Genomic DNA, 14,165 nt, shown 5'->3' on the forward strand with positions numbered 1-14,165 from the left:
TCTCATAATTATAACTGAAGATAAGAATAAAAGGTTTAAAGTATAATGAGAAATTTATGATAGAAAATGTAGTGCAACATGGATTCTGATGACGTTTAGAACATATACAATTATAGTGACGAAATTGAGAAATAACCAAGTTATTGTTTGTGATACCTATATCGAATACAAAGTGTGTTCTAAAAGAAACTGAAATATTCACTAGGCACATTGGCATGGTGCACTATCCAAGTTTCGTTTTTCCACTATTCAGGCCTCTTGCTGCGGGCAACATTCCTCAACTGTTCTATAATGTCCTGGTACAACTGCTTGTTTTTCCATCTGATAGAAGTTCATGATAGACAATACATTGCCAATCAAAAAACAGAATCAACATCATCATGCTCTTTCACAGACTCATGCTTGCTTGTTTTGGACAAAAAGACCTGAATGAGTCGAAAAGCAACTGAAATATCTCTTAAAATGTTTTGCCGAGTATGTGCCAAAATTTCACACATGTATGTTTTCTTCATGCTCTTTCATTCGCACTGTATCATTAATCGGACAAAGTTCACGTCCTCACTTCAGTGGCTGTTGCTCGGTAAGTAACGGTGATAGTAAAACGAGAAATATGACAGTTTATTCTTTAAACCTGCCGTAGCGCGCTCATTCTACCGGTTGGCGCGCTATTTTAAAGGTTGTTTCTCTTTGAACACACCTCGTACATATATTTTTCCCCTATCCACTGGTCTAGTGCGTAACGCCTATATTTTTCGTGCATAAGGTCACTGGTTCGATTCTGGATGGGAAAGCACTAAAGGTATTACGATAATTCGGGTTCCACCTCAAATTGTAAGTTCACATCACGTAGATCCTTGGTGTTGAAACGAGATGCTAAACTTTAACAAACAAACGAATCAACGCATACCTAGTGCATCAAAAATCCAGGCCTGCAAACCAACTCCGTAATGAATAAAGATCAAGAAAATGGAAAGAGAGGAAAGTTGATGGATATATGAGGTTTTCAATCTAAAATTGTGGAATCTTTTGCTATATGCACTCAGTTCTTACTAATCGTTTTTACTTATTTAATTTTATTATTTGTTTGCTTATTATTACATTCTATTATAAAGAACCATCAAGCTAATTTATAAATGAAACGAAATGAAATTTCTATTTTTATGTCCAATGTTGTGCTTTCTTAAAAGATATAGATGATTAATGAAATTGAATCATCAAAGGGTTGCTGAAATAAGAGTATGGAGGGTAAGATAAAGCTTTGATGAAACCCATGGAGACAACAGTGTCCACCGTACACTCGCCTGACTGGGATTGAACTATGGATTCCTGTTACCAGAGTTGAACGCTCTACTAGTAAGCTACCGTGCGCTCTAAGCTTATTTGTGAATTCTGTATTGAGAAACGGAATACAAATCACATCGAAAAAGCAGCGTTACTGTGTGCGATAAGTGGAAGAAACCACTGGTAGTTACTATCATATTAAGCATTTTGTTTGCTCCGTGAGTTCTACCATACCGAAAAAGTTAATACAAATATATCTTTAGTCGTGTATAGTCACCAGGGCTGGAGAGAGCGACGGTGGCTCAGTGATTGGACAGCCAAAGATCGTTCTTTTCAATGCAGAGAAATTATTTCGAATGATCACGCCCAGCTTTATGGTTACCCTCCCAGCTGATGTAGTGGCTAGCACTTGCGCCTTTGGTATATGGAGTCTCGGGTTTAAATCCCGGTGGAAGAGCCTTTGGAATTTTAATTGTCCCCGATGTTTATGTATCCGCGTCCCTTTTCTTATTAGTCACTGCAAGGACCAGTAAAATGCAGTAGAAACATAATGGTGATTAGGTAAAGACAAGTTACTGAGGAACATTAGGCAATCAGTTATACTCAAAAAAAATCGTATGTGTCATACGTAAAAAGGTATGTTACATGCCTAAATCCTGTAGTTTTTGGACTTAACGTCCACCAAACGTATAACTGAAAACGCATGTTATATAATGCTCTCCGTGTAAGTGTTCCATCTATGTGTACTTTTCGTATGAAACAATATAGGGAGTCAGGATCTCACATATAAGTGGACGTATAAAACATGTAGCTAACTAATGTAATACTGTATATGTTTGTAATATACGGAAGACAGTTAGATGTCAGACATCCTGCAACAGCATGATGTAACATCTAAGGGCAGTGCGTATGTAGTATATGGATAACGTATGATCCGTACTGATTTCTGTAGTAAGCAAGAGGATTCCGTATATGTGCAAAAAATACCGTTGTCCGGATAAGGATTTTTCTCAGTGTAACTTTTTTAAAAAAGAGATAAATTCCTTACCTATATTGTATGGGGTCCCTAATTCGATCTTCGGCCAAGTACGTTTGTAGTGGACAACATCGTGTCAGTGGATTTTTCGATGTACCCTAAAATATTTTTCTACCAATTCTTCCATCATTTACTTGTCTTAATCATCTGTCTTTCTTAGCTTAAAGGTCATAATCGTGTGACGTTAAACAGAAAGATTTTATTTTTCCAACTCACCAATGTATGATTAGGATGGGGGGGGGGTTGTTCGATACAAGCCAGAAGATAAGAGTACAGGTTGAGCAAAATTGGGGAAGTAGGTAGCCTGGAATAAAACAAGGTTGGGCATTTTAGATTAATAGTGAATCCGCGAATAGTGTATCTGCCAAATAAACGATTACACCATTTTTCCTCTTTCATCACTGTCTACTATCAACACGAGGTTTGTTGTCTTCTCCTTAGTCTGTGAGGGGTTGCTTTGAGAATTCAAGTTGAAAATTGTGACGTCTGGAGCATTCAATTGAAAATGGCTGCCTTAGATCAACTGAACTATAGCATAAAATTCACAATATTAAAATTTCGTGATCTAAGAAACAGGTAAACCGTCTCAATGAAACTCTAAGAAAAAAGAATACGTTCTTTCACTGAAGATACAAATTTCGGTAGAAGACATAGAACTGTTGATGTTTGTTCGGTAATTGTGTTATCGAGGTAAGAAATGTTGTGACCGTGGTATACGAAAAGAAATGAGTTGTAAAATCTGAGTTGTTGACATAGATATGCGTTTGGTAAAGTTTTATAGTGAAGGTACCTGAAGCTGATAATCCCAGTTACTGCACTAGGATTAGTTTAATATTATTCAGTGACCAGGAGAATGGCGAGTCAGCCATGTTATGTATTATGTGTATCAATATATTCAGAGAAATACGGAATAAAGAATAGAAACAATATAGAATATGTAAGCTTACCGTAATATCCTTGCCAATTGAAATCAAGAATTCCTTCTTCTATGAATGTAGCTAACATTGATTGTCAAGATCGTATTTCTCTCTCTTTGTTAACAAAATATTTATAATCTTGTTTGTAGTTTAAAATGTTCCAGATGGGAGCTCATGTGATTCGGATGCTACTGTAAGCTGTAAGTCCACGTCTTATGTAGCTATCGTGCTCAGAGGGACGCAAAACTCAAATCCAACCAAAGAACTACGGTGGCTCAGTGGTAGAGCATTCGGGACCTCTGGTTCGATCCCAGCTCGCACCAAGTAAACTTTGTGCTGCACAAACACCGTATGCGTGGGTTTCCTCGGGGTTCCACTTTCTTCTCCCATTTTCTTCATTCCACCATTTCATTCATTTATCATCATCACTGTCTCCTTTCGCCTAGCCGTGAGACGTAAAACTGAAACATTTCATTTTCAAATCCAGCCAATTTAGAAGAATGATGGTATTCTTTAATTTGGTTGAAGTTTATCGTGCGTTTCAGCGGCAAAGCTATATGAGACATGGACCAACAGTTTAATGTGGGATCAGAACTATATGAGTTCCCGTTGGAAATCCAACCTGAGTGTCCCGCGTCAAAGACAAGTACGCTAACTATGTAGCCACAAGAGAGCTCTATAACAATATTTCCTCCGAGTCGCAAGCAATTGAGTAGATTTGGATTATGAAGCAGAAACTTGAATGTCGACAAAACTTGAAATAAATAGTGATGGTATATGCAGTTGATATTAGAGTTGAACAATATTTTTTTTTCTTTTTGGACAGAATCGAAGGTCCGGATACGCCATTTCTTAGAGGATGATAGAGTTACTCGAAACAACAAAATTCGTTTTAATAGTTTCTTTGTAATGGGCAATTCATGAAAGGAAAATGACAAACTTGTTTCTTATAGCTCTTAAAATATTTTCCACTAAGCATTTGACACAATGCCAATATTAATATAGAGCTACGAAAGTCCTCATAAAAAGATCAAAAGAGCTATATATGTATAAGGATGTGTGGGTGTATGTGTGTACAACCTTTCGAAATTAATTGTGAAATAAATGTAGGAGTTTCTCTGCATGTCTAGTTTCACTTTTTTAAAAAAAAAATAAAAATAAAAATAAACATAGCAACTATGTTTTTCCTCTTGATGGCGCCACTGAACTATGTCCTGAAGGACCAATGTAGGACATGATAAAGCAGAAAAATATAGTTCAGAAGCAGTCCAACAGTACTTCCAGCGTTTTAACAAGAAGTAACAGGAAGTACCTATAGCAGCAACGAAAGAAAGGTTAAGAGCCAAATTTATGTTTTCAAACGAAAACATTCTTTTATTTACTACCACTAGATTCTTTTTCCACCGTCATGAGCTATTTGTATGGCGTGTGTGCAATTTCTAGAAGAGGCAGTTATTTTATTATTTTTTTGTGAGCACATAAAATGTAGAAACATCGTAACTCAACATGGATATTATGGAATAACATATCTATAGATATAGCTTGTAGGGGAGGAGAGCGTGAATTCTTTCTGGATGGCTGAAGAAAGATCATGTTTGGATTACTTTAATAAATGTCATGTCACGCTTTGTGGTATTATTCTTGAATTATAATAGTTTTGTTTGTGCGTGCATTCATATAAAACGAAGAAAAATTTGTATTTTGATTTTAAATTTGTGCTTTGTATTAACTACTCGTCGTAGAGCAAATGATGATTACTCTCAATATCTTAAAGATGAAATGACCATTTTGAATTTATCCACCATTAGTAAATGAATAGTGATTTCTAAAGTTAGAACTTGATATAATGAAGTAACTTTTTCTAGGATAGATTTACGTGATGACTATTTACGTATCATTGTTTCCGATAGTAATTTCTTAGTTAATTACTAAACACCCTTAAGAGTATTAACACATTACACTCTCAGCATTCATGCAGTGTCTTCAGATGTTAATGTAACCAGTATGCTAATGTACCCAGCTGGTACTGGTAGATCAATCAGCAAAAGTATATTCAAAAAGAACAATAAATAAAGTAAACACGACTTAAATTCCCCGAGAAGAGAGGTACTTCTTTATTAAAATATTCCATTTTTGTCTAGAAAGTATGAACTAATATTCAAATTTTAAATAATAAACTGCGTTGCTATTTTTGATTCTAATAAACTAGGATATTGGTTGCAGAAGACATTTTCAGAAATATGTGCCCATATTTAGACAAACATACTGAGGTGTGTGTTTCTTGCCTCTTTGTATTTAAAGATATAAGGAAGAATGCTTTACTTTCTAAGATCCACAATCGTACTTTCTACAATTTTGAAATGGTGGATTATGTTATATCTGACACACAAACACACACACACACACACACAGAGAGAGAGGGGGGGGGGGTGAGAGAGAGAGAAAGAATGAAATAAACACAAACGAAACCATTATCAACATTTCGACTCTTTTTACGTTAATAATGTAGATTATACAATTGCTTCTTGTGCAGATAGAAATGAAGAACTGATCCATTTACAAATACAGATTTTAATTAATTCGCAAATGAAATATTTGAGTTACTACAGCCACGGCAGACAAATTGACATTTGATCTTGAGTTCTGCTCTTATTCGACTAACCTGATTGTAACGATGTTGCCAGAGCACTGAAGTCGGAGTCGGCTTTGAAAAGAAACAAAAGTGATAGAGCATTCGTCTTTCCTTTCCTGCTGCTAAGTTCGATTATCGATTGGATCAGAAAATGATTAAAAATGAAATTCCAATGCTCACCAACCTTTTATACTTTTATACTGGCTTTCTTGTCATATGTACATTCGAACCAACACAGTATTTTATTCATTCTACATTTGTAACAGACAATTACATTACTTGTGACGAATATGCTATATTGCTGTAACGTACAGTGTATAAGAGTTCACCAGCAAAAGCCTGCTTTCTCGGTTTTGGCAATAGCGCACTGCATAGGTTCACTTGAAACGTCCGTTTGGCTGCCGCGTACTATAATAACATTAGCTTATATACTAAACTAAAACATCCTGTCATGAAGCTGCAAAGGGCTTAAGCCGGCCAGCTGGCGATTTTAAATTGGAGCGTGTGCCGACAATATATATATATATATATATATATATATATATATATATATATATATATATATATATATATATATATATATATATATATATATATATAATATCATAAATCCCATTGTTGTTACTTTAAAAAATCGGAGACAACTTCTTTCATTCAAGTAGTTTCTCATTTGTTCTCAGCAACACCGCACTGCCAACATCACCTATGTTTTCCCAAGATCGCCGATCAAACTTCTATCCAAACCGTGTACTGCTACACTGTACGACATCGAAGAACCAATAGGTCAGAGAGGGTACGGCGCACCTACAGCTAAATTATATGAAAACTGCATAAATTAATGTTTCCTTCTTGAATATTCTATTTGAGGATCAATTCAAATTTTCACTTACATATGTATTCCATAAAGCAAATGTAAAACGTCTACTCTTCTGATTGGCTGCGAACTGAAGTGCAAATGAACGACAATCTTGCGATTGATCTTAACTCTAGAATATAATTTGTCACTTGTAGCACTTCAAATTGAGATCGAAAACTTCCATACAACTCATAATGTTGAAACTCATTTGTGAAATTTCATGATATGTACAAACGTTTGAAATTTAATATTGGTGTATCCCACTGTTCTTATTTTAAATCGACTAGTAACTATCTTCAAGATTGAGAAAAGTATGCTTAATAATAATGGAAGCAATAAAATTGCCATTTAAAATATATCTATCTATCTATCAATATATATATATAATATTTATTTCAAGATGGTATTCAATTCAATGCGAGAACCTGTGATACTCGTTTATTTGTATCAATTTTATATCTGTTTGGTTAATTGTTCTAAATGAAAAAAGTGTCTAAAACACGTTTCGTGATCTTTTGATTATATTCGTAGTGCATTCAGTGAAGTAATTTTAGAGGGTGTCTATCATCTCTAAGAAAGACGCAAAGTTTCAGAGTTCTATTCAAAATAAATGTACTATTTGAATGTTAAGTTTTGAGTTTATACAACTAGCTAGACACATAAAAATTCTACCGTGAGACAAAATCATTTACACTTTGAGAAATGTGTTTGATTCTTTCATGTTTCCATAACCGCCAAAACTGTCAAATATAACATCGAAACGTCGCGTCTGATTGTCTAACCTTTACAGCACAGAAAAGCTACTACATTCATAATGAATCTACTTCTCTTCAGGTATTGGAGCTATTCTGATTTTCAGCATCGAAATACATGATAATTACAGTGCCCTAACTTCTTGGAAGTCGTCAGCACAAGGTGAAAGTTTGCATATTGCATGCATAATTTATATCAATTCCTATTTGGAACAATACTGTTGCAGGCCTAACAAGTTGTTCGTGTGGTAGGTGTGTTGAAAGCTGATAAGTGTGAGTATTAAAGGGGTAGGAATTGACAATCGTGGGAGGGAGTGAAGGAAAGGGATTGGTTCTAAGGAGGATCGGTCGGAAAAGCACCTCAATTCGGAAGAGTGTAGTGACTGGAATTTTCCCATCGAGAAGTAAATGTGTCGATGGGGAGCAAGCCGCAAAATTTGCATTTGTTGCGCCAAAGATCTCTTTTCCATGTCTTCTGTCCGTAGAACTTCGCCTCAGGAAACGCTGCTTCTGTTTCTCCTTTTAGTAGGATTATTGGCCTATCTTCTTTGCATCGCGTATACGTTATTTCAAGATAAAAGTACTAACTGCTGTTTCTTCCTTCTACACTTGCTGCAGAATTCCGAAATTAGATTTTACAAGGAAATGTTTTCTTCGTAATCAAACCTTTATTGACTAAAAAAATATTAATTTACTTTTTTATACATATGAGCAAAATCCGAGATAGAAAGGAAATTTAAAATAAATTATAAATTTGAAGCTATTTCTTGACACACTATATTATTTCGTGAATGGTGTCATTTCATGTTTTGCCATGGCGGGACAGCGGTCAGGCTTCATACAGGTTTAAGCGGAGTTTATTTCTTTCATTTGTATATTGGTATGGTATTAAAATTTATATATTGTGTATTGTCCCCGACTTGTACACACACACACAATATATATATATATATATATATATATATATATATATATATATATATATATATATTGGCGGATCCAAGGGGGCTATAGCCTCCCCTTGGCGCTGAGGTATACGCTGTATAAAATGTGATTCAATCCTGCTTTACAGTGGATAAAACGGTAAAATATGGTTTAGCCCCTCCCTTGATCATATCCTGGAGCCGCCCAGGGTAAAGATAAAGAAGGGTAAAGCGATCTTAAACACCTTGTTTAGCAAAAACGCATTTGTCTTCACATACACCTCCGTTAAAAGTAAGCAAAAAATTAGAACTGTTAAATCATGAATGCTTCTTAAATCAATGTATATAAGAGAGTTAATACTTAAATTTTAAATATAAAAACTACACCACATAATTTGTGATTTTCTCCGTTGACACAATTCACAATTAGCAACTTTATGATCACAGCCAAAATTACTTGCTTATGGCCATCATAGAATCAATGACCCTATATATAACTTGTGGGCAATTGACCTTCTGCAACTCTTAATGAACCCTCCTGTCGTTATATTTTAATATTAAAAGATTAACATAGTGAAAAACAACGCAATGTCCGTACATCATCATGTCAAATGGGTTCTAAAGGTGACCTGTGACCTTGATCTGACAGTGACCTCTGACCATGACACTTTTGATTGACGCATATTTGGTCGGCTTGCGACATAGAATCATACCATACAGCTTTTTCTTTGTTATCACTTCGATTTACATTTTTTAAAGGCTCTTTCAGAATTTACCATTGCAATCCCATAAGGAAAAAATCGAAATTTGACCTTTGACCCTATATCTCTTCAAGCTTTAGTACAAGTGACATGGTTCTATGGCGAAACAAACCTTATGTCCTTTGTCTAAAGTTACAGCAAATTGCACGGCTTTACCTCGTACCACTTTTGCATAGTGAACAAATGAAATTGACACAAATTAATCAACCCTCTAGTAAGGAGCAGAATATTCGTAAGTGAAAACGAAGATTAAATTGATAAGAAATGATCAGATAATCAGATTTTCTGTTTGTTTCTTACCTTTTATTCTAAGTGCATGTACTTTTAATGTACATTTACATGTTTATTAATATTTTAATTCCTTTTCGAAAACTGTAAAGACGCTGTCAAAAAATCGATCGTTAAAAAGTAAACAAAATAGGTATACAAGTAAGATATGCCTAACTCTTCGAAGAAGACAAACAGCGATAGATGAAAGCTGCTAATTAACAGTAGTGTATTTTTACGTATACAGTAAATAGATAATCAGCAAATTAAACTATTTTTTAATGGCAACAAGTGACGTAGATCTTAACGCAATAAAAAATCGTTTTCGATTTTCTCGAAAACTTGCATGAGGATTTCTACTTACTCATTATTTTATTAGTCTCAGTAGTTGGTATATAACTTATTTCTCGTTGTGCTCTAACTGCATTTTAGATATTAAAAGCGTTCAAAGACAATTATTATAGAGTACGCTTGTAATGATCATATTTTCATAACCTAGGTAGAGGTTTCTAATAGGGATGGCCAGAACCGGTTCCTGGTGGAACCGGTTTTCGCCTCTGAACGGATCCGGTTCCGGAACCGGTCTATCGGATCTAGGTCTGAAACCGGTTCCCAAGATCCGGTTCCGGAACAGGGTTTTCGGATACAGGTTTGGAACTGCTTCTGAAAACCGGATCTCCAAGAACCAGTTCATGGCGGCACCGGTTCCGCCGAAGTGGAACTTTTTAGCTATCCCTACGAGCTGTTGGTAGGCTGTGAACAGTGTGCTAGATGAAATGGTGGAAGCGACAGGCAGGCGCTCAGGTGGCGGTCGCTTGTTTCATTTGGCTAAACAAACTGGGTAACTGGCAAACTCATTGGTTAAACAGACAAACTGATTTGGCTAAACACTCACTGGTGAACAAAAAAAAAATTTCTGGGGTGCACAAGCGGGTCTGGGATGGGAGAGCAAAAGCGAGAGGTCCTCTTTGCAGTGTTTTGGAGGTGAATTTTGTGCCTCCTTTACGGGTCTTTGGGGCTTTCGGATCCAGGTCTGTGACCTGTTCCGGAACCGGTTCTGAAAACCGGATGTCCAAGAACCGGTTCCTTGCGGAACCGCTGCAGCCGGGACCCGAACTTTGTGACCATCCCTAGTTTTTAATAATAGCTTGCAATGAAGGGTGAGAGGCAAGAACATGGTAACGCAAAATGTTACTATTTTAAGAAACTATCGGTTTTCTGCTGCACAAATCATTTTTAAAGTCGGAAAGCTAATTTTTCACATAAGACTATACATGAAGGATTAAACGCACAAGACTGAACGAAGTGGTATGCGTTACTCTCTATCGGGTGCTGCATAACTCAGCAATTGAAGATTTGTTGGTTACCATGTTCTTGCCTCACATCTTTCAAACTAAGATTTTGATCCATGAAATTAGTTTCACATATGCACAGTTTAACATCATCTATGAATAAAAATACAGAGTTCTGCATGGACATAGAAGGCACAGTGGCTCAATAGAAGAGCATTTACCTCTAGTACGTGGAGTCCCTGGTTCAATATCCGGCCAAGTAATTTTGTGTTCGCGGGTTTTCTTGGGGATGCTCCTGTTTCCTCCCATATTCTCATTCTACTAACTCTTCCATCATCACTCTCCTCCTTTAGTAATCCGTCTCCCTTAGCCTAACGGGCATAGTCGTGGTGCAACCAATATATTTATTTAGTATATTCAGGGTTACACTTTAGCCCACAGAGCCCACAGTTCGAATAAGTATAATCTATTCTACTACATTTCTCTGAAATTCACTTGAACCCACCATCTTGATATTACCTTTTTATCATAACACGTAATGAATTACACATTTACACCTTTTAAATAACATACATGTTGATTCTACAAAATGGATCTTCTGTTATATATTATGTTTCTCGTTTCTGTGACGTCCAATAACACATATCGTCAGATTACCATGTTAACAAAAAATCAATAATAATATCAGATAATTAATTTTTACTTCTTTTCATATTTTCTTCTTCTTCTTCGCACTAGCTTGTGCATATTTCAATAGCACATATTTTCCGTAAATACAAGAAATGATATTTAAGACTACATGTAAAATACACAATATCATTATAGTGGGTCGTTAAACTGAAAGATTTCAGAAAAAGATTTCAGCGAGATATAGCTTCAGAAAACAAATAACGTAGATATTTGGTTTTGGAATATTGATTCTTATGAATCTTGAATTGTTAGATTGTTATTCCAGCAATTCACTGATCCGCAGTTCAGAGAGCAAAATCGTGCTTACTTTTCTTTTCTATTGTAACTATATTATAATTTAATAAATGCTTTCCGATTCAGATAATAGTGGAAGTGAATTGAAGCTATTTACTATTCCATTTCATAACACAAGTGACATGAATGCAATGTGTACACATTGTTCAACTCAGTTGGCGTTACCTTCACGAAAGCTTTAGTGAGTTTATTCTTTCACAAAGCAAACCGTGGAATAGTTAAATAAACATTATTTCAAAAGGCTATGTTTTTGCACTCTCCATTTCCGTAATTATTCCTAATAAATACAGAATGATGTCTTACTTAACGGTTGAAAACGTTCTGTCTTTAAAGACTGAATGATTTGTACATATCAGTTAATTACTAAAGGAAGAATGTAAGCCTGGAATTTACATTGTATCCGTTCTTAGAAATAAACAATGCTAGAAACAATAGATATATCTTAACGCTTAGAAACATATGTAAGATTTTTGTGGTAAGCTGTTGTGAATTTCCTTAAGCACTAATGTGAAATACGAACGTAATAGGTATTTATTCTAGTTTTGGAAGATAAAACATCATCTTAGAAATTCTTCTTTTCTGTGAGTAGCAAAATAATTGACTTACCAGAAAGATCTTTTTATATAATTTAAGTAAGAGAAGCAGTCAAAAATTTCCCGGAATTTTTGTAAAAAATTTCCCTTTATTATCATAATATATGTACACATTTAGTTTATCACCCTCAAAGTATGCACTTTCGAAACACACACAATTGCCCCACCGCTCCTGCCATTGCTGGAAACACCGGCCAAAGTCTTCGTTTGGTATCTTCCGAAGTGCAGCCATCGCGTTGGTTTTGATCTCTTCTACGGTTGCGAAACTGTTGCTGGTGCTGTGTCCTTAAGACTCTTCATCCCGGCGAAATTAAAATACCGCTAATTTTACAGTAATTATGTGATATCTTCAAATAGATAAAAGATAATTGAAATATGGAACAAATGCGCCCTAGACAATATTATTTTGCGTGAGGCACCGTTACTACAAGTCACCTAGTGGCTTTCCGTTTTCAGCTGTTTAGAAACGCGAAAATAAATGCCGATTTTCAAAATGCCTCGAAATCGAAAGCAGATAAGTGAGTCATGATAACGGTATATCATGTAAAATAATATTCTCTATGGCGCTCTTGTTCCACATTTCGATTATCTTTTATCTATTTGAAGATATCACATAATTACTGTAAAATTAGCGGTATTTTTATTTCGCCGGAATGAAGACTCTTAAAGCATTGTCACCGCAAGTCGTTTACAAGGCTATCGTCAGCACATTTCCTTATTTTGTACATGAATTTGATGTTTTTTTGATGCGCGTTGCTCGAACTACTATATTGCTCTAACTAATCATCACACACTCTTCCGTTCAGCTACGTTACTCATACACTGCCTGCTATGACCTATTCACACATGTTAAATTCATAATTAGGTAACCTGTACAACATTCATTATCATTGGAACACTAATACTAAAACTGCAACATCATTCCGGGAACTTCTTGACTGGCTCTCTTATATCATAATTTTCGAATAGTTTTGGTATTATTAGTTACAAAAGTATTTATTTTATAAGTTAGAAAGATTTAGCTAAGCGTCTACTTTTATGTTGTCAATACCGATATTTCCTCGAAATTAAAACTTTTACTGGGACTCAATACAGCTTTACAGATGATAATGCAGAACATTTCATGGCTCCACAAGGATACTGCATCTTCGACTTTCGCTTTCTCTGTTTATCGTGATGTGTGTGGCTTAATATTTGTAGTGCCATGTTTCCCATTGGTGAAGACAACTAACGAGAATCAGACTCAGATTCGGAGTTGACAACCTTGACTTGTTTTACATTCTTATGCAATATCAGGAGTTATGAAGAACAGTATATACTATTAATTGGGCTGCAAATCACGAACGGGGCTAGATTTGGCTGCTGTACAGACCATTATACAAAAACAATCCTCACGAAATAAACCTTTGTTTTAATAGACCAGGGTTTCTCAACCTGAAGATCGCGAGAGGGTTTCATGGGGGGTCGCGAAGATAAGCAGAATATATATATATATATATATATATATATATATATATATATATATATATATATATATATATATATATATATATATATATAAACTAGAATCTAAGACGGGAAAAATATTTTTAAATGTACAACGATTCACCAAAGGTAGTCGTCAACCTGGTTCGGCTAATGATATAAGTAAATCTTGAGTGGTAGTAATGGTTTACACATAAAAATATCTTCAATAATTATATACACTATTATTCTCACCTTTTTTATCGAAATTACAAGTCGATGATCGGTATTAAATGGTTTATTAGTTGATACTCTTTTAACGTATTTTCACTCAAACTGTCTTGCGGACATACATGTTGATTAGGTATCTATAAACAACTACATAGCAACGAATTATACAATAATGT

Source organism: Thermobia domestica, chromosome 9 (genome assembly GCF_964235325.1).
Source record: "Thermobia domestica chromosome 9, izTheDome1.hap1.1, whole genome shotgun sequence".
NCBI lineage: Eukaryota > Metazoa > Arthropoda > Insecta > Zygentoma > Lepismatidae > Thermobia > Thermobia domestica.